The 19,970-nt window shown below is 44.6% G+C and overlaps 1 protein-coding gene across 9 annotated transcripts in view; it reads left to right on the forward strand.

Annotated features, from left to right (window-relative positions):
- ENOX1 (ecto-NOX disulfide-thiol exchanger 1) overlaps nt 1-19,970 on the forward strand; it is a 660,000-nt gene that overhangs the window by 221,692 nt on the left and 418,338 nt on the right. The window lies entirely within an intron of this gene.

Genomic DNA, 19,970 nt, shown 5'->3' on the forward strand with positions numbered 1-19,970 from the left:
CCATCATAAAGAATGGAATTGACATACAAGTATTCTGCAGGTAAAAAGTCATTCTTACCCTGTTACTCAGGGAAGTGAGTCGGCAATATAGGACGATTATCAAAAAGGCGAACATGATCTGGGTTGTATTAACCAGAATATAGCACATAAGAATCGTGAAATAATTCCCTAACAGTGTTAGACATTGATAAAATCCATATTAGAGTCTAATTTTCATTTCCCTATTTTGAACCTTATATGGGGAAATTGGATGCGGGCCAGAGAAAAGGAATGAAAATTATTTGAAAGTATAAAAACTTATCTATGCTGCAAACTGAATGAAAGTGGAATTCTTTATAACCAAGGAAGGAAAATGTACAGCTGGCGTAAGGATAGCTTGGTAGCAGAATTGAGGCTGACAGATGTCTCTTGTCCTAAATGTATCTTCTAAGGTGAAGTTCTTAGCACTGGAAGAAGTGGCCATGATGCCAGGCTGGGTTGTTCTCATATCACCTCTCAAATGTAGCACCTGCTCATTGGGAATACAGGGGGTGTGGGGGCACGGTGTCCTGCTGAGTTCATTCTCAACGTAATTCCAAACCCTGATTTGAGTGAGAGCTAGGAGAAAGATAGGGAAGGCCTATGTCAGAGGTCATGAGAATAGAAGCCTTGTCCTTCCTACTTGTTCAGAGTGAGGGCTGAGCTAGGCACTGACAAAGAGATGGAGAGAGGTCCCAGCCTTCAAGGAGGTCACGGTCAAGGGCTTGCCAGCACATTTGGCTCAGGATTGAAAGCTATGGAGGAGTTTACCACTTAGCCAAGCAGTGAGGGAACTCAGGGTAAAGATGAAGTCCCAAGTGCGAATGGAATGTTGCATGGTGCACAAAGTTTAAACAGAGGACAGAGATTAAAATCGGGTAGTTAGGGAGTTCCCGTCGTGGCGCAGTGGTTAACGAATCCGACTAGGAACCATGAGGTTGCCGGTTTGGTCCCTGGCCTTGCTCAGTGGGTTAACGATCCGGCATTGCCGTGAGCTGTGGTGTAGGTTGCAGACACGGCTCGGATCCCGTGTTGCTGTGGCTCTGGCGTAGGCAGGTGGCTACAGCTCTGATTCGACCCCTAGCCTGGGAACCTCCATATGCCGTGGGAGCGGCCCAAAGAAATAGCAAAAAAAAAAAAAAAAAAAAAAAGCCAAAAAAATAAAAATAAAATAAAAAAAAGAAAAAGAAAAAGGAAAAGTCAAAAACCACATGATCATCTCAACAGATACAGGAAAAACATGTGACAAAGTCCAACATCCATTCCTGATTAAAAAAAAAAAAATCGGGTAGTTAGAAGGGGTGTCAGTGATGAGCCATTTGGCTTGAGACTTGATCAGATTTGTGCCTTGTAAAGATGCTCTAGGGACATTTTGAAGACTGAACTTGCTCAGGTTGGGGTTGGGGAGAGAGTGGCCTAAGTAGATTCAGGGGACTGGTGAAGACTCCAGGATACAGATCTGTCTCAGCCTGTACCCATGGGAGATGAGAACAGATGGTTGGGAGGGAACAGGAAGAGTTTACAAGGCAGAGTTAGTAGGTCTTGGCAAGTCATGTGCAAGAGCGATTGATGAGTCTAAGGATGCTTCTGGGTGGTACCATAGAGTGAGAAGAGAATTGGTGACATGAGTATCTTATGGCTGCTGTAACAAATGACCACAAAAGTACTGCTTTGCAATAGTACAAATTGTTATCTTACAATGGTGGTCAGAAGTCTGAAATGGGTTTCATTGGGTTAAAATCAAGATGTCAACCTGGCTTTGCTTCCTCCAGACATTCTAGGGAAGAATCCTTCCTTGCTTCTTGCAGCTCCTGGAGGCTGGGTACAGTCTTCGCTTCATGGCGCCCTTCTGTCTTCAAAATCATCAGTGGCCAATCACGCCTTTGCCACATTAACTCACTCAGCATTGACTCTTGTGCCTTGCTCTTGTCAGCACCTTTGTGGCTCTTTCGAGCCTACCCAGATAACCTCAGGATTCTCAACCAGATCACATCTCCCCAATCCCCCTTTGCCTTGTAAGGCAATATTATCTGGGCATTGGGACATGGACACCTTTGGGGGACCAACATTGATTCTCTCTTCGTAGAGATGAAGAATGTGAATTCAGCTCGTGCCTGTGCAGTTGATAGTAAGTTGGGGACAGTTGGGTACATGATGCTCATTTGCAGATAGAGATTTTAGTGACCTAAGACTTTGATTTTAGTTTGGGGTTGAATAGTAGTAAGGTCTGAAATGGCAGAGTCTGTGGCATGAGATGCAATGACAGCTGAGTCTAGAGACCTGGGGACCACTGAAATAGAAGAGTGGAGAGAGAAAGAGGGGTCTGCAAAGATGAGGGAACATGAGAAGAAGAGGAGGAAAACCAAGAGTGGGCATCTTTTTTCTTTTTTTTTTTTGTGCATTTTAGGGCTGCACCTGTGGCATATGGACATTCCCGGGCTACATCTGCCAGCCTGCAACACCACAGCCACAGCCACACAGGATCCAAGCCGCGTCTGTAACCTATACCACAGCTCATGGCAACGCTGGATCCCTAACCCCCTAACCCAGGGATCGAACCCACATCCTCATGGATCCTAGTTGGGTCCCGTTCCAAACAAGGGCTGGATCAATGTGAGGGACAGGCAAAAAAAGTAAATAACTCCTATACTTCCTGCTAGGAGAGCATGAGGCATGTCAACCTCTTTGTTTTACGTGGTCTTTAACGGCAACTCCTGTATTCAGAGTGAACCACAAAGTTCTCATTTCATGAGATTTCATTGCTTTTGAAATGGCACCTGGTAACAGGGTAACAGGTTTGTTGAAACTCCTTTTCTCAAAAAGTATATCAACAAGGGTTGGAATAGGGCCCTTTTGCACCGTTCTCACCTGGTATCAGTTTCTCACATTATATCCCTAGTCTCTGCTCTGTTTAATACTCTGTTCTTAGCAGACCTCCTGGTGCAGTTCCAATAGGACCATTGAGCCAGTTGCGCATAACAAGTTACACGTCCCTTTTGAGACTCGATGTTATGGCTGTCGCACAGGCTTACTCATTTTTGGTGAAACTTTAGAACCCAGGTTAGTATCTGGGCTTCATGAAAAAGAAAATGGGAAGAGGATGAGTGTGCATCGTGGTGTGTGGGTATGTGAAATACCTGCTTCCAAACCAACCATCTAATGAAACCAGCAATGCCATCCTGCCTGCTTTTCTCATTCCCACCCCTGTGCCTTGAAGTGATGGTTCTTGTGGCTTTTTGGCTTCTGCAGAAGCCGTTCCTGTCAGCTTACTGGCTAGCTGGTGGTAATTAGACTTCCTCAGTCAGAAGCTTGAGTGCGTTTCATGCTGCCATGATTCAGCTGTGGGCTGAGAGTGGGGCTGGCTACCGCCCTGCTGCTTCTCAGATCTTAATTCTTCATTCTCTGCACACACAGTAATATTGTAGGGAAAACCGTTTCTTGAAAGTCTTCAGCATGCTTTTTTGCTTGTATATTTTGGGTTTGTGTGTGTGCATGCACCACACATGCAGGTGTGTAAGGATCTGTGCTTGGGATGGTTGGGATACAAAGGTACACAAGACAGGGTGCTTCTCATCAAATTTGTTTTAGTCTAGTAGGAGAAGTCATGCTTGACAAGTAGAGATACCTGTAATTCAGGATTAAAGACATGTTCTGTGGAAGAGGGAGGAAGGGGGGAGAGAGAATGAGAGAGAGCGCATTTCAGGTGCTTAGCACAAAGAGAGAAGTTTCCGATGGGAGAATCAAGGAAGCTTTTCTTATTTAATATTTATTTTTTATGTATTTTTAAAATTATAGTTGATTTACAATGCTGTGCCAATTTTAGCTGCACAGCGTAGTGACCCAGTCGTAGATATCATTCTTTTTCGCATGTTATCTTCCAACATGTTCTATCCCAAGAGATTAGATATAGTTCCTTGTCCTGTGCAGTAGGACCTCATTGCTTATCCATTCTAAATGGAATAGTTCACATCTACTCACCCCAAACTCCCAGCCCATCTCACTATTTCCCCCCTCCCCCTTGGCAACAACAGGTCTGTTCTCCATATCTATGAGTCTCTTTCTGTTCGGTAGATAGATTCGTTTGTGCCATACTTTAGATTCCACATGGAAGTGATATCATATGGTATTTGTCTTTCTCTTTCTGACTTACTTCACGTAGTATGAGAATCTCTAGTTGCATCCATATTGCTGCAAATGGCATTATTTCATGCCTTTTCATGGCAGAGTAATATTTCATTGTCTACATGTACCACGTCTTCTTAATCCATTCAGCTATTGATGGCCATTTATGTTGTTTCCCTATGTTGGCTATTGTGAATAGTGCTGCTGTGAGATAGGGATGCATGTATCTTTTGGAATTATAGTTTTGTTTGGGGTTGGGATTGCTGGATCATAGGGACATTCTACATTTAGTGTTTTTTAGGAAGCTCCATACCGTTTTCCATAGTGGTTGTACCGATGTACATTCCCACCAACGGTGTAGGAGGGTTCCTTTTTTCCATACCCTTTCTGGAGTTTGTTATTTGTAGACTTTCTGATCATGGGCATTCTGACTAGTGTGAGATGGTACCTCATTGTAGTTTTGATTGGCATTTCTCTAATAATTAATGCAGTTTTGATGGGTGAATAGAGTATTTAGAACTGGGAAGAAGTTGGGGCCCCTGATATTCCAAACACACGTACACAATTAACAAAGGTCCAGTGATTAAAAATAGTATTAAGTACACCAAGGACTGAAAGCTGTAGTGTAGCTGTCATTGAAGTGGTGGGATTAATGTGGAAGGGAAAACTAGTGTATGCTAAAGGGCATTGAATGCCGTAGTGAGGAATTTGGTGTTGGCAGATTTCTTCCTGTTTTTTATCTTGTTTTTATGCTTTACATTCCGGAAATGTATATAAATTCCATCTGGCCATGTGTATTCTTTTATTTGTTGCTAGATTCTGTTTATCAATATTTAGTTTCAGATTTTTGCATTGCTTTTACCAAGTAAGTTTGCACTACAATTTTCTATTTTGTGTAGTCTGTCAGATTTTGGTATCAATGTACTATTGCTTTGTAAAAGAAACTTGGAAATCACCCTTGTCTTTTTCCTCTTATGCTCTGGAAGAGTTTGAATGCTAGAATTATCTGTTATTTTAAAGTTTTGGCAAGATGTATTGTGAAACCATCTAGGCCGTGTGTGTGTGTGTGTGTGTGTGTGTATGTGTGTGTATGGCCAGTTTTGGGGGTAACCATTTACTTCCTTTATTTGCATGGTAATTGGTCTGATTAGACTTTTTGTTGGAAAAAGTTTGGCATACTATATGTTTTCTATGGATGAAAATTATCTCTTTCATCCAGGTTTTACAGTTTATTTGTATAGAGTTGAGCAAAGAAATCTGCTACGATTTCTTAGAAATGTCTTCTATATTGTGTTATTTGCCTCTTGTTGTTTCTTATTTTGTGTAATTGCATCAGCCCCCTTCCTCTTCCTTGATTTGGTGAGCTAATAGTTTAATTACTAGCTTTTTGATTTATTAATCCTCTACTCTTCTTTCTTCTAATGAATTTATACTTGTATATGTTTCTTTTTCTGCTCTCTTTGGCTTTTCTTTCCTTTAACATCCTAACTTGGATCCATCATTCCTCCCTCCCTTCCTTCCTTGTTCTCTTTCTCTCTCTCTCTCTTCCTTTATAGCTGATTTATAATTGCTGTTCAATTTCTGCTATACAGCCTAGTGACCCAGTCATGCATATACCTCCATTTTTTTTTCATATTATCTTTCATCATGTTCTACCCCAAGAGACTGGCCATAGTTCCCTGTGCTGTACAGTAGGACCTCATTGCTTATCCATTCTAAATGTAGTGGTTTGCCTCTGTTAACCCCGAACTCCCCATCCATCCCACTTGCTCCTGCCTTCTCCCCCCTCCCCCTGACAACCACGACTCTGCTCTCTGTGTCTGTGAGTCTGCTTCTGTCCCTTGCTATAGGCTCATTTGTGCCATATTTTAGATTGCACATATAAGTGATGTCATATGGTATTGGTCTTTCTCTTCTGACTGAAAGCACCCGATCTCACCTTATTCATTTTTTATTTGCTCTTGTTTATTAGTAAACTGTTTAAGTCTATGAATTTTCCTTTGAGCACTACTTTAGCCATCCCATGGGTTTTTTCATGTAGTTTTCTAGATGTTATTTTTGACCCCCAAATTATGAGTTAACATTTTCAGATAACAGGGTATTTTTTTCTATTTTTATTAGTCATTGACATCTTTATTGCATTATGATTAAAAATGTTTTAACATTGTTAGTCATTGAAAGCTTTATTGCGTTATGATTAAATAATGTTTTCATATTCTCCTATGTGGGGAAATTTTTGATGTTTTATTTATGGCATAATATATTGTCAAATTTTGTCAGATATTTTTCTCTGTCTTTAGGCGACAGATGTGATCTATACTAATTAGATCTGCTATTTAAATTATGGTTTTCAGATATTCCATATCATTAACTTTTTTGTGCACTTGATTTATCATGAATGGAAGAGATAATTTTCTGCTCCTCATCTGTTTGACATTTCATCCTCTGTTCCCTGGTGACCTTTTAGGTAGGGACAGTTCTGAAGGGCTCCCCTGGGTATTTCAGGGTCTTTCCCTTCTCCAGCTGCCATACAGTTTAGGCTGGTAGACTCCTCCGGTTTATTTTGACAACCAAAAACACCCTCAGGATACAAGAGACATTTGTAACTTAGAACCCCTCGTGGTTGGAAAATATGTTTTTTAATCTTTTCCTCTCATTTCTATGGTAGTTCTCTGTTTTATGAGAAAATTCAAGATTTTTTAGAAATTATTTTCATTATGTATGAAATATTTTTTTTTTTTTTTGTCTTTTTGCTATTTCTTTGGGCCGCTCCCGCGGCATATGGAGGTTCCCAGGCTAGGGGTCGAATCGGAGCTGTAGCCACCGGCCTACGCCAGAGCCACAGCAACGCGGGATCCGAGCCGCGTCTGCAACCTATACCACAGCTCACGGCAACGCCGGATCATTAACCCACTGAGCAAGGGCAGGGACCGAACCCGCAACCTCATGGTTCCTAGTCGGATTCGTTAACCACTGCGCCACGACGGGAACTCCCTTAATTTTTTTTTTTTTCATTATGTATGAAATATTTTTTTTCTTCTCTGGGGATCTGATGAAACCAATTAAATAGTGACGGCACAAGGAGCCAGTAGGAATCAGAGGTTATGAAAATTGCTAGAGTCAGACCCTTCTCATTCCAATATTTTGTTCTTACTAGGGTGTAGGAGACTACAAGAAAGGTCTACCAAATAAACTAATTCTCCCAGTGGCCTTAGCATAAATATATATGTCATATTCCAGCAGAGTCCTAACATTTATTATCATCTGCTGCAATTAATCTCTCCAAGGGTGAGCTATATTAAGTGGACAGGTTCTTGAATGTAAATAGGGCGTGCCAAATAACATACAGACCAGCAATTTAAAACTTCTTTGGTTCAAAAATAAATTCCTAATAAAGACTCAGGCAAATTTCTATACATATGGCACAAAAAACCTCAGGGTTCCACTGAAAGAAGGCGGAAGCTTATCTGTAAAAAATAAACTCTGAAGTTCTCGGGACTCAAGAGGAGCTCAGTAAACATTGTGTGCAAACCGTCTGGAAGGAGTATAACATTTTCAAAGTAACTTTCGGCTAGCTCATCAGAATGTGAAAGAATCCGCCCCCCCATGCGTGGATGGGATTTGAAACAGCTTAGCTGAAGCTAACACACATTGACATCAAAGTCTTTTGTAGGGTGGTTGAAAATGACTTTTATTGCTTTAGAAAGGAGAACACGAGGGTATTTTTAGGTATTCACCTGAGCCTACGGCATCGTTCTCGGTACAGCTATTGTGGTCGGCACCTGAACATCCCTTGCAGAGGAGCTGCTCCAAATCCACTGCTGGTGAGAATGAAGTCGTAATATGTCTACACATGCTCATCATGTCACTGGTTGGCACTAAAAAGGTCTGTTGTTATTTACAAAACCAAAAGCAAAGGAAGCTGAAGGTCGGCTGATTAAGCAACACAGACTCCTAATTTGTAGAGGATTTATATGATAAAAATTTCCGTAATGTGAACATTGACGCAGAGTGCCGTTTAATGGTTTTTTCTGGTGTAGCAGGTGATTGAGGAGTTGTGTTTCTTAAGGACATGAGTGTCCCATGGATTTAGAAGAAGCCCACTGATTCATCCTTTCACTCTAAACCTAGATTTAGAGTTTTGAGGTCTTGCCTTGTTTTTAAAAAGACCCGCTCCCAGCTGCTTGCACCTGCACATATGGTCCTTATAGCGCAGCCCAGCTCTGCCCTCTGTGGGACCATCTCAAAGAAATCCTTGAAGACTCCCTTTCCCTACCCTCTCGAGGGCCTCTAGGGAGATGTCACCTTGTTCCCAGTTTCCTATCCTTCTGCCTGCGGTAAGATAAAGCCTTCTTTCAATGGGAATATATATATATATATATATATATTTTTTTTTTTTTTTTTTTGTCTTTTGTCTTTTGTTGTTGTTGCTATTTCTTGGGCTGCTCCCGCGGCGTATGGAGGTTCCCAGGCTAGGGGTTAAATTGGAGCTGTAGCCACCGGCCTACGCCAGAGCCACAGCAACGCGGGATCCGAGCCAAGTCTGCAACCTACACCACAGCTCACGGCAACGCCGGATCGTTAACCCACTGAGCAAGGGCAGGGACCGAACCCGCAACCTCATGGTTCCTAGTCGGATTTGCTAACCACTGCGCCACGACGGGAACTCCCCTCAATGGGAATATATTTAAATTCTTCCTTTCCCATTAAGAAGCATAGGGTTTTTTTTTTTTTTTTTTTTTTGGTCTTTTGTTTTTTTTTTTTTTTTTTTTTTGAGCATTTCAAGATCTCAACATCTTTGTAATTTCTTCCCTTCAGTATCTCTTAGTTGTCTTGATCATGAGCCATCTAAGCAAGTCTAACTCTTTGTGTCCCCAAGAACATCTGTGCCCCCGTTTCCGTGTTGACCCACCCCTCACACCTCATGGTCTTGTGAGGAGATCAGGAGCACAGACACCAAGGGTCAGAGGTCAACAGGAAGTTCTCCATGTACAGAAAAGACATCCACTCTCTTGTGAAAATAATATAGATTCATCTTCTGGGGCCAGCAGGCTAAAATGCTCTTTGATTTTGCATCTGGGAACTGTGCTATGTTCTTCTTAGCTTTAGTTTACTTTGTTGGTCGTGACCATAGGATCGGAAGGTTGCAAGAGTAGGAAGGGGGATGTTGAAAGCTATCTAATGTAAATGACTTTCTGCTGCATAAATCTCCTCTCCAATATCTCCATCAAGTGGATAACACGTCTCTGTTTGAACATCTCTGGGTTCAGAAAACTCACTCCTAAAACCATCTGAGGATAGAAAATCCTATATTTTGTTAAGCCGCCATTCTTTTTTCAGTTACTTCAACCCATTATGGAGTTATTTTATTAAGTGCTTAGTCAGTCCCAGGCTCTATTCTAGACACTTTTAGTCTTCAAGCAACATCAACATGACTTGATTTTACTGATAAGAAACCCAAGTCCTGGAAAAGTTAAGTCGCTTACCCATGGTTGCACGCTAGAGGAAAAAAAAATCAGGAACTAGAATTCTTAGCTAAGCAATAGGATTTCTCATCCCACACTCTTAATTAGTCCTATAATACTTAATAAATTGAATATGACATCCAGAATAGGTATAAAATTAATAAATCTTTCAGTTATAAAGTTTTATCAATCATTGGGGGGAGGAAATGGAATATGGAATTAAGCAAAAATATTTGAAATTCTTGTTTATTCATTCATTCAACAAAGGTACCTTCTAAGATTTGGCATCTTATAGATGCTGCAGATAAAAGAGTGAACAAGACCTGATCGAATTGAGCTGACATTCTAGGAAGAGAAGGCAGAAATAAACAGTGAACAGGAAAGTATCAGATAATGATCAGAGGAAAATCAAGCAAGGAGACTTTATTATAAATGTTGAGTGATTCTACTTTTGATAGGAAGGCCTTTCTGAGAAGGTAACATTTGAACTAAGAACAAGTATTTGTTACATTTATTATTACTAAGACCTAGAAATAGAAGTTTTCATACCTGTCAGAATTTTTGGAAACAAAATAAAATTCTCATTGGTCAAAATATATTTTTCCCAACTTACCTCTTTTCTTCTACTTAGAATACAGTTGAGTTTGAGTCAGCTCTTGGTTGAGATAACTTTTATTGATATTTCCAGGTTGTATTTAAATCTTTCCCTTGGAGTTCCCATTGTGGCTCAGGAGTTAACCAATCCGACTAGGAATCGTGAGGTTGCGGATTCGATCCCTGGCCTTGCTCAGTGGGTTAAGGATCCCATGTTGTCGTGAGCTCTGGTGTAGGTCACAGACGCAGCTCGGATCCCGCGTTGCTGTGGCTCTGGTGTAGGCCGGTGGGTACAGCTCCAATTGGACCCCTAGCCTGGGAACCTCCATATACCGTGGGAGTGGCCCTAGAAATGGCAAAAAGACCAAAATAAATAAAATAAATCTTTCCCAACCAGAAGCGAAGCCCAGTGGTCTCCTCCACCTTGCTGTCTACCCTGGGATTTGGATGAGTTCTTGGTGTTCTTCCCAAGTCGTGTTTTGATCAGTTTGCATCAGAGGCCGGATGGCTTGCAGTGGCTGACCTATGTATTCAGATAAACTCTGAACAAAACTAGGTGTGTTTGTTTTTCCTCCTCCTCCTCTCTAATTATGTGTTACATGCACATTGTATCGCGTTGCCCATAAAAATCAATCAAGGTTCCCATTTCCCTTTCTCTCTAGTTTGCCATTCTGCACATTTTGCTCCAAGAGTTCTGTGACTGCGGGCAATTACAGGAGCTGTGACTTTAAGAATGAAGGCTTTTGCTCTCCGAGGAGTGTGCACTAGCATCGGGAGGTAGAAGGAGACGGAGAATGCTAAGAGCTGGAAGAGTCATCCAGGGTTGCTACAAATGGTTGAGATTTCTGTCTGGAATACTCTTTCTTCTACAGTTTGCATGGTTTAAAAGAAAAAAAAAATCCTGTTGATCGTTGAAGATTTAGCTAAAACAGGCTTTTTTTATCTTTTCAGGCTTTTTCAGACACTCATTTCTTTACCCAGGTCCATCCTCCATCTGGCCATCGGTCCCTCCTAAGCAGCTGTGTCCTGGGTATGGCTCTCTGCCTTTAGTGTTGTAGGGTCCATCCATGCTTAGGTACATACAACTCTGGGCTGCTCGGAGATCCATGGCCTTTGAGATCAGAGACCGGGGACCATGCCATCTTCTTCCTCTTATGTTATTGAAATGAAAGTCACATGACAAAAATTAACCATTTTAAAGCGAACAGTTCAGTGGCACTTAGTGCATTCACAGTGTTCATGCAACTAGCACTGCTGTCCAGCCCCAAAACATTTTCATCATCCCCAAAGGAAGTCCCCTACCCGCCAAGCAGTTGTTCCCATCCTTCTCTCCACACAGCCCCCGGCAACTACTTCATGTTTGTTTGTTTGTTTGTTTATTTTTGCTTTCTAGGGCCAGGGCCGTACCTGCGGCTTCTGGAAGTTCCCAGGGTAGCGGCTGAATTGGAGCCGCAGCTGCTGGCCTACACCACAGCCACAGCAACGTGGGATCTGAGCTGTGTCTGTGACCTACAGACACAGCAATGCCAGATCCTTAACCCCACTGAGCTAGGCAAGGGATCAAATCCACATCCTCATGAATCCTAGTTAGGTTCATTAACTGCTGAGCCACAAAGGGAACTCCCCTTTGTGTTTATTTTGGAATCCACAGGGCCTGGTGCAGTACCAGCCTCAGAGTGAGTGCTGAGTAAACAGTGATCAAAATAATGAATGGATCACACACTTTTCAAAGGGGAGAAACTGTCTCTGTTTATTTTTTATTTTATTTTTTGCTTTTTAGGGCCACACCTACGGCATATGGAGGTTCCCAGGCTAGGGGGTCCAATGGGAGTTACAGCTGCTGGCCTACACCACAGCTCACAGCAATGCTGGATCCCTAACCCACTGAGCGAGGCCAGGGATCGAACCTGCAACCTCATGGTTCCTAGTCGGATTTGTTTTTACTGCGCCACAACGGGAACTCCAGCTGTTCCTGTTTAAACTGCTTCATTTGTTCCTACCATTTTTGGACTGACCCGCATGAGCCAGGCAAGTGTGCTGGGGGCAGGGCAGGGAGTGAACCCAGCAGACAGTCCCCGCCCTCTTAGAGCTTATAGTTGAGCCCAGTGCTGTCTAACGGAAATGTGATGGGATCCATACATGTAAACCTTCTAGCAGCCACAGGAATTAGTTTTCTATTACTGCTGTGACAGTTACCACAAAGCAAGTGGCTTACACCAACCCCCACTTATTCTCTTGTGGTCCTGAAGATCAGAAGACTAATGTCACTGTCGCGGCCCTAAAAATCTCCGTGTCGGCTGGGCTGCATTCCTTCCGGAGGAATTCACATCAAGCCTTCCGCATCTGATCAATATCTGTTTTACATGAGCGTGTGTCTGGGTTTGAACCAGCCAAGTGTCAGGGGTCCGGTAGGCGTGTGGTATAGTGTGTCTGCCCTGTTGGACAGTGCAGATCTGGGGTGGAGTTGGGGGGCGCAGCGTGACATGGAAAGATACCTGTGAGTGAGATTTGTATCTGGAAAAAGTAGAGTCCCGAAACATCCCCGCGTCGGGGACCTAAGCCCATTGGTGTGGGAGGATTTCCTGGAGAAGGCGGACACCTGGGGACAGGTGGGTCGGGTCTTCAGACCAGAAGGCAAGATCACCCACTTCCCTCTTCTCCCAGGTTAAGCCCCTCCGATAGCTTCCGCTGCCCCCTGGCAAGAGTTCTTGTTCAGGCTTTGGGGCCAGTCTACGTAGGGAGCAGTCGGGACCCGATCCACACTGCTTCAATCGGCAGCAGCTCTGACGGCTTAACAGTCCCATTTTCTTCATTCTCAGCATTTTCCGCAAGTTGTCTCTTTAACCGAAGGACGTATTTTTTGTTCTGTTAGCCACTCTTACAAGCCCCTCGTTAGACGACAAGGTCACTGCATTTCAATAGAATGTAAGTTATTTCCTTTTTTTTTTTTTTTTTTTTTTTTCCTTCGTCTTTGGGAACTTACCTATCACAATATACTCCTAGGCTGTGCTTCTCGAAATCCTCCACCACTGAGGAATTCGCCCTTGGATACAGCCAAGGTGTTCATCTTCATCCTTTGTAACTGATAGAATGCCCTGCCCCCTGCGCTGGTTGACTCTGCAAAGGAGAACCCGGTGTAAATTTCCAGGTGGCCCAGCTGGCATTTTATTGGGTGAAGAGAACTTCAGCTGGCCCTCGGCTAAACGACTGGTGACTCCGTGTCTTCCTCTTCTGGTGACGATCCTTGTCGCACTGTCCTGAGCCACTGGGATGAATGGTCCCTTGTTAATAACCGCAGTATAAAAGCATCCTGTGACACGAACCTCTCGAGAAGAGCGGAAGGATTGATGGTCAGCAGGAAGGCAGAGGCACGTCTTCGGAACAGTTTAATAACAGTGCTTGGAGATGCTCGGGAGATACGGCCTGCGGGCTGCCTCCTGAAACCTCCTGTGTCACTTGCTTCTGTCCAGCGAGGAGCTGATGTGTTTTCCACTTGTCAGAGGCAGGGCTTGGAGGGTAGTGAAAGCAGCAGTGGCGTTGCTTCCTGTGATTTTCCTGGTTTCTTTGATGCAAACAGTCTAAGCTTTCCTCTCGCCTCTCGCCAGCTAAGCAGGTCTTGCTTGTTACTTTTCCCCAGGAGGACTCTTGAGATTGAACGTGGCAGATGGAGTCGCACTTCCTCATCGTTCCTGTTAAAGCGCCAAAGCAGAAGGCTGTACGCAGGCCTCTGCCTCCTCACAGGAGGTCTTCATGCTGGTGTGTTTTCAGGAAAGTCGAATAATTCAAGGGCCAGGGATTTCCACCACACCTGACACTTGAACCTTTTCTTTCAAAATCAAAAATGTGGGGGTTCCCTGGTGGTCTAGTGGTTAGGATTCATCACTTCCACCACTATGGTCTGGGTTCAGTCCCTGGTCAGGGAATCGAGATCCCACTGCTGCATGCTGTGGCAAAATAATAATAATAATAATAATAATAATAATAATAATAATAATTTAAAAAAATTAAAAATGTTCTCTAGTTAGAGGTGCTTAAAACAAATTTGAGGAGTTCCCGTTAGAGCTCTGTGGGTGAAGAAGCTGACTGGTATCTGTGAGGATGTGGGTTCCATCCCTGACCTTGCTGAGTGGGTTAAGGATCCAGCATTGCTGTGGCTGTGGCCAGAAGCTGCAGCTCCGATTTGACCCCTGGCCTGGGAACTTCCGTATGCCACAGGTGTGGCTCTAAAAAGAAAACAAAAATTTGGAATTCAGTTTCAGGTGAACTTCAGCCCAGACTTTGTAAAGCAGTGAACTCCTTCAAAGCATCTGGCCCTTCCTGTGCCTCTCCTTCAGGGGCACTCTTTTCCTTTTTGCTGCCACCCCTTGCCCTCCGCCTGGCTCTCCACTGACTCGAAAGAGCCCCTCTTGAGTCTTCCTGGTCCTGTTTGTCTTCTGCATCCCGTGGCCCTATGTATTTTCTTGGTCTTGTCTCTGTTTTCAGAGCCCGCTTTGCAGAAACTTCCATGAGGGGAGAAAAAAGAATGTATGGCATTAATTAGTCTGTTTCCCTCTCTGGCCCATTTCAGGCTGATGTGTGGTCCTTAGGGCAGCAAGCAGGTGCAGGCATGGTGCATTTCAGTGTCTCTCATCATGGCTGTCAGTCTTGAGTATCCTGGGCCTTCTACACCCCGTGTCTCCACAGGAAATCAGTGTAACTATCCCTGTAGTGATTCAGGAGGAGGAAGTCTCCTACTCCGATAAAGTGTTTGTCCGCAGCCCGTGGTTTCCCTTTCCTGAGAAGTCGGGCCTGACAGGTGCCGAGGCAGCACAGACGCCCTGGCTGGGATGAAAGTGGGAAACGAAAGCGCGTATTTGGATCAGTGGTGGCAGCACTAGGGTTCTGCAGGTCACATCCCATCGCCTACGCCTGCCAGTGAATCACAGGGATGGGAAACTCGGGGAACAGTATGCGTGGCGCACGCATCCAGCCCTCCCCATGCATGTCTTCCAAGCCCCGAGCCCACAACATTCGTTTTAGTAGAAGTTCCTGGAGGGTATGTCGCAGGTTAAAGTGACAGAGCGGCCACCTGCCCAAGTGCTCAGGCTGAAAGGAGTCTTTCCGTCGCAGAACCGGCCAGTCCTGTTGCGCTTTTACTCATTGGCTGGGAGTAGCCACCCTCTAGTTCGCTTTCCTGATTGGCATCTTTAAACTGTCTAAGATTCCTCCGTATCTGAAAAATCCTTCACACGGGCCCTGTTTTCTCCCATCAGATGGACACACATACGATACTGCTTTTTACACAGCCCTCAGTCTGTCGTATGCAGCATTAGCCTTGAAGGTTTGCAGCCTGCATTGTAACTTTGAGGGGGAAAATTGGTTAAATGACAGGAGAAATACGGCAGGTTCACGCACAAAATTCTTTCTCAGTTCCTTTCTCTGGTCTAGTCATCTGTATCTTTGTCACTAACCTCATTAGGTCAAGGGCTTCAAAGCATTTGGAACAGAATTGGCATATGTTTTGGTGACAGTGGTTCACATTGTAGCATCTCAGCAGTGATTTTCTGTCCTGTTTGGTGGGAACAGCAGTTTCTGATTATCTCTAATTTTTTTTTTTTTTTTTTTGCTTTTTAGGGTCACACCTGTGGCATATGGAAGTTCCCAGGCTTGGGGTCGAATCAGAGCTGCAGCGGTCGGCCTACACCACAGCCACAGCAACTCGGGATCTGAGCCGCATCTGAGACCTACACCACAGCTCACAGCAACACAGGATCCTTAACCTACTGAGCAAGGCCAGGGATCAAACCTGCATCCTCATAGATACTAGTCGGACTTGTTAACTCCCTGACTATCTCTAATTTTTAAATTGAAAAATTAATATTGCTCAGTGCGTTTTGCCTAAAGGAACGCCTTTCAAGCAGGCTGCTGAAGTCTGTCTCACTTTTCCCATCAGTCAAAGAACTCAAACTCTCCCCAGCAGCTGTTAAAGACCGAGCAATTGAATCCACCTCTGTGGCAAGACTGATTTTTTTTTTTTTTTTTTGCGGGGAGGATGCTGTCCTTGTATTTATCTTAAAGTTATCTCAGGTATCGGAGGCCAGCAGTGTCCCATGGGTCTTATTCTCCAAGGAAGGTTCTTTCATTCCACTAATAATGGAAAAAATGAGTCAGGTTCGTGTTGAATGTGGACCAAGGAACAGAGCATCTGTAGCCCTCGGTGGATGTCTGGGTAACCTGCTTGCTGGGCTCTGCTGCTGGCTCACATCTGGAACAGTTCACCAGCATCGAGCAGATGCTGCCGTGAAGGAGGTCACCGTAGCAGGAGAGCATGAGAACACAGGTTTCTTTATTCTCACAGGGGCAGCAGCCTTGGCATTTTACTCATACTAATTAGAAAAACGTCACACCCTCCCAGAAATATGAATGCGCAGATGATAGAGGGCCTCGGCAGCCTCGAGGGGTAAAAATCCAGCTAGTTCCAGGGGATTCCTCCAGCACCACCTCCACGGTACAGACTCATAACTCACCATTTGAAAAAGTGGCATTGGGGGTAGGGCGGGCATAAGAGTGGGTAGGGTTCCAATCCAGACATTTGAGTGCCTTGGTGGTTGCAGATACCGGGAAGGATGCGAATTCTTGGGGGGGTCCATCAGTCTTGTGCAAGGAGAAGTCACTGAGATAAGAAAAATGAGCAGCACGAGGACGGACATGAAGCGGTGACATTCAGTGAGTCCTTGTCACCAGCAGTCATTAGCATGCAAGCCTGCCGTTAGTTTTCCATGCTTTATGTGGTTTCCTTGACCAAGCAGGGAGCCTTTGGAGAACAAGGCGCGGTTAATATCACACAAGTTATTGTTTCTTTCGGGAATGCCTTCTGTTTTTTAGTGCCAAAGAGATCCTTCTCTGTCCCTACGCACCTCTAAAATTTGAAAGGGGATCAAGGAATGCATCATTTATATTCCGTCCCAGAGGTAGCGGAGGGACTCTCTGATATCTGTGAAAGGATGATTTTAAATTTCATGTCTCCGGCACGAGGTGATTTTTATGTGAAAACTGGAAGAACTGGCCTTGGGGATAACCAGATAATTATCCCTCTAACAGCAGGGCTAGATTCCACGGGGATTATAGCTGAAAGCCGAGGTGGATCAGCGGTGTCCTTGTGGATCGCGGTTGCCACCATGGAACGCATGGCAACAGATTTCACTGCGTGGCACCCATCTCGCTTCTGTCTCTGGAGGGTGCCCGCTGGAGACCTGCGTCGCAGAAGGCAGGTGAGCAGAGATTTCCTGTGCAAGAATTCAGGACAGGGCCGGGTGAGATTTCTGTTTACAGCAGCAACAGCAGCCAAAAAACAACACACAACTTGCTCCAGTCTGTTCCCCGAGGTGCTCACTGATGAATCAGATGAAATCCACTAGTCCTTAAGCCACGAGTGCCATGACCCCCCCAGATCCTCCTTGTTCCCGCTGAGCTGGGAGCCTGGAAACCCTCCTCACCTCAGCCCCTGGCAAGTGGAATCTTGGAACTGAAAAGGTCTCAGAGCCTCCAAGGGACAAGAGCACAAAATAATATGCTACTGTCTTCAGCTCTGTCAAAAGTCTGTCTTGTTCTTTGAGCTCAAGAGTTCTTAGCATGCTCTTTTAAGCATTTTGTGGCTTTTTTTTTTTCTGTTGGAGCATTTAGATGCAAAGACACAAAGGTTTGTCATCTAGCTGGGGAGGGAGGCTTATATAAGTATAGAATTCTAGCCAGTGGCATTGGGAGTAATTACTTTCCAGGTTGATGCTTTGTTTTGCTGTTTGTGTCTACAGGCGTGTATGTATTTTTTTTTTTTAGATAGAGCAGTCTTCATTCTATTGATCCCTTCCTCTCTCGGAGAATGCTCTTGATAAGGTACCCATGGATCTCTTAATCTGTCTTCATTGGAGGGGACTTTTTTGTTGTCCTATGCACCTGACTGCCTGCTTCTCCTTGAAATGCTCATTTCCTTTTGGTTCTGAGAAGTCTCTGCTCCTGGTTCCTCTTAACGTGTCTCTCACGCACTTGAGCACAATGACAGACGCATGTTTAGAGATTGATGAAAGGGCCTTTAGATTGATTCACTTCCACCTCTTCAAATCTCAGCTGAGAAACCGGAAGCCATTTGTGTGTGTTTGTATGTATGTATTTATGCTTTTTTTTTTTTTTTTTTTTTTTTTTTGTCTTTTGCTATTCTTGGGCTGTCCCGGCATATGGAGGTTCCCAGGCTAGGGGTCGAATGGAGCTGTAGCACCCCTACCCAGAGCCCAGCACGCGGATCCGAGCCGCGTCTGCAACCTACACCACAGTCACGCAACGCCAGATCCTTACCACTGAGCAGGCCAGGACCAACCCGCAACCTCATGTTCCTGTCGGATTCGTTAACCACTGCGCCACGACAGGAACTCCTGTATTTATGCTTTTTAGGGCTGCACTGGCGGCAGCATATGGAGGTTCCCAGGCTAGGGATCAAATGGGCCCTACAGCTGCCGGCCTGCACTGCAGCCACAGCGATGCAGGATCCCCGACCCACTGAGCAAGGCCAGGGATCGACTCCGCATCCTCATGGATACTAGTTGCATTCCTTTCTGCTGCACCCCAGCAGGAACTCCCGGAAGCCTTATATTTCTCTCTCTTCTTTAACAGTCTTTTTGAAAAGTAGTCTAAAGGCGGTCATAACTGAGCCCCTGGATTTTCCCCTTGAATTCAGGTCCAGTTGAGAGGGAGACAGATGAGTCAGACAAATGGACCATATCCCAGAATATGGTTTACATCTGTGACCACACGGGCTTCTTCATAGAACCCCGTAGATGCATGGGCCCTTCCGTTACATGCAGAGCTAGACAACCCCAGTCTTCCCTGGTCGCTGTTGAAAGCAAAGCCAATAGGCGGTTCTGTGCTGCCTATGATTTTTTTTTTTTATTAGCGTATAGTGGATTTACAGGGTTGTGTCAATTTGTGCTGTACAGCATAGTGACCCCGTCATACATATTTATACATTTTTTTTCTCCTGTGATTTTAAAGGAGCAAGATGATGAGCTGGACAAGCTCAAGAACGTTTCCCAAACACACACACACACACACACACACACACACACACACACACACACACGCATCAGCTAAATTGCTCCTTGTCAAGGAGAAGTAAGTAGATGGGACGGCGGAGACTATATCTTCTTAGGAAGGTGATGTCCCGTCACCTCTCTGGGAACATGAGGCACGGGGGCTGGGTGGGGGGGAGAAGCGTTCATTACCCAGAGGAATTGTGGAACCATTTTTGTAAGAACGTCTGGCCGCAGATAGTAAGCAAAGCGTTGCCACGGGAAGAGTAGACACCTTCCTGCTCGGTGCATTCGCTAATTCCTTCCAACCGCGCCTCTCCATCCCTCTCCTCACCCAGGTGGCTGCGGAAGGCTTCCTGCTCAAGCCGTCTTTCACCCCTACACACAGTCTCAGCAGTGAGTCTGTGTGAAAGACCCTCATTCATCCTAAGCAGCTACTGTCAGTTTTTCCCTCCACTGAATTTGCGGCCAGAGTGTCCTCCTTTTCTCGCATCCCATCTCCCCAAGGTGTAAAATTCATCATCCTGTGTGACTTCCATCCTGCTGACCAAGATGATGGGACACGAACATGGTTGATACTCCTTCTTATTTTCACTGTTTAATGCCTTTGGCTTCCTAAGTCCTCTTGGTTCTTCGATATTTATTGGTCCCCAGAGCTTTCCTACCGGCTTCTTTTCTTACCTCCTTTCCTTGTCTTTTATTAGGGCCTCTT

Source organism: Sus scrofa, chromosome 11 (assembly GCF_000003025.6).
Source record: "Sus scrofa isolate TJ Tabasco breed Duroc chromosome 11, Sscrofa11.1, whole genome shotgun sequence".
In the NCBI taxonomy this organism is placed as follows: domain Eukaryota; kingdom Metazoa; phylum Chordata; class Mammalia; order Artiodactyla; family Suidae; genus Sus; species Sus scrofa.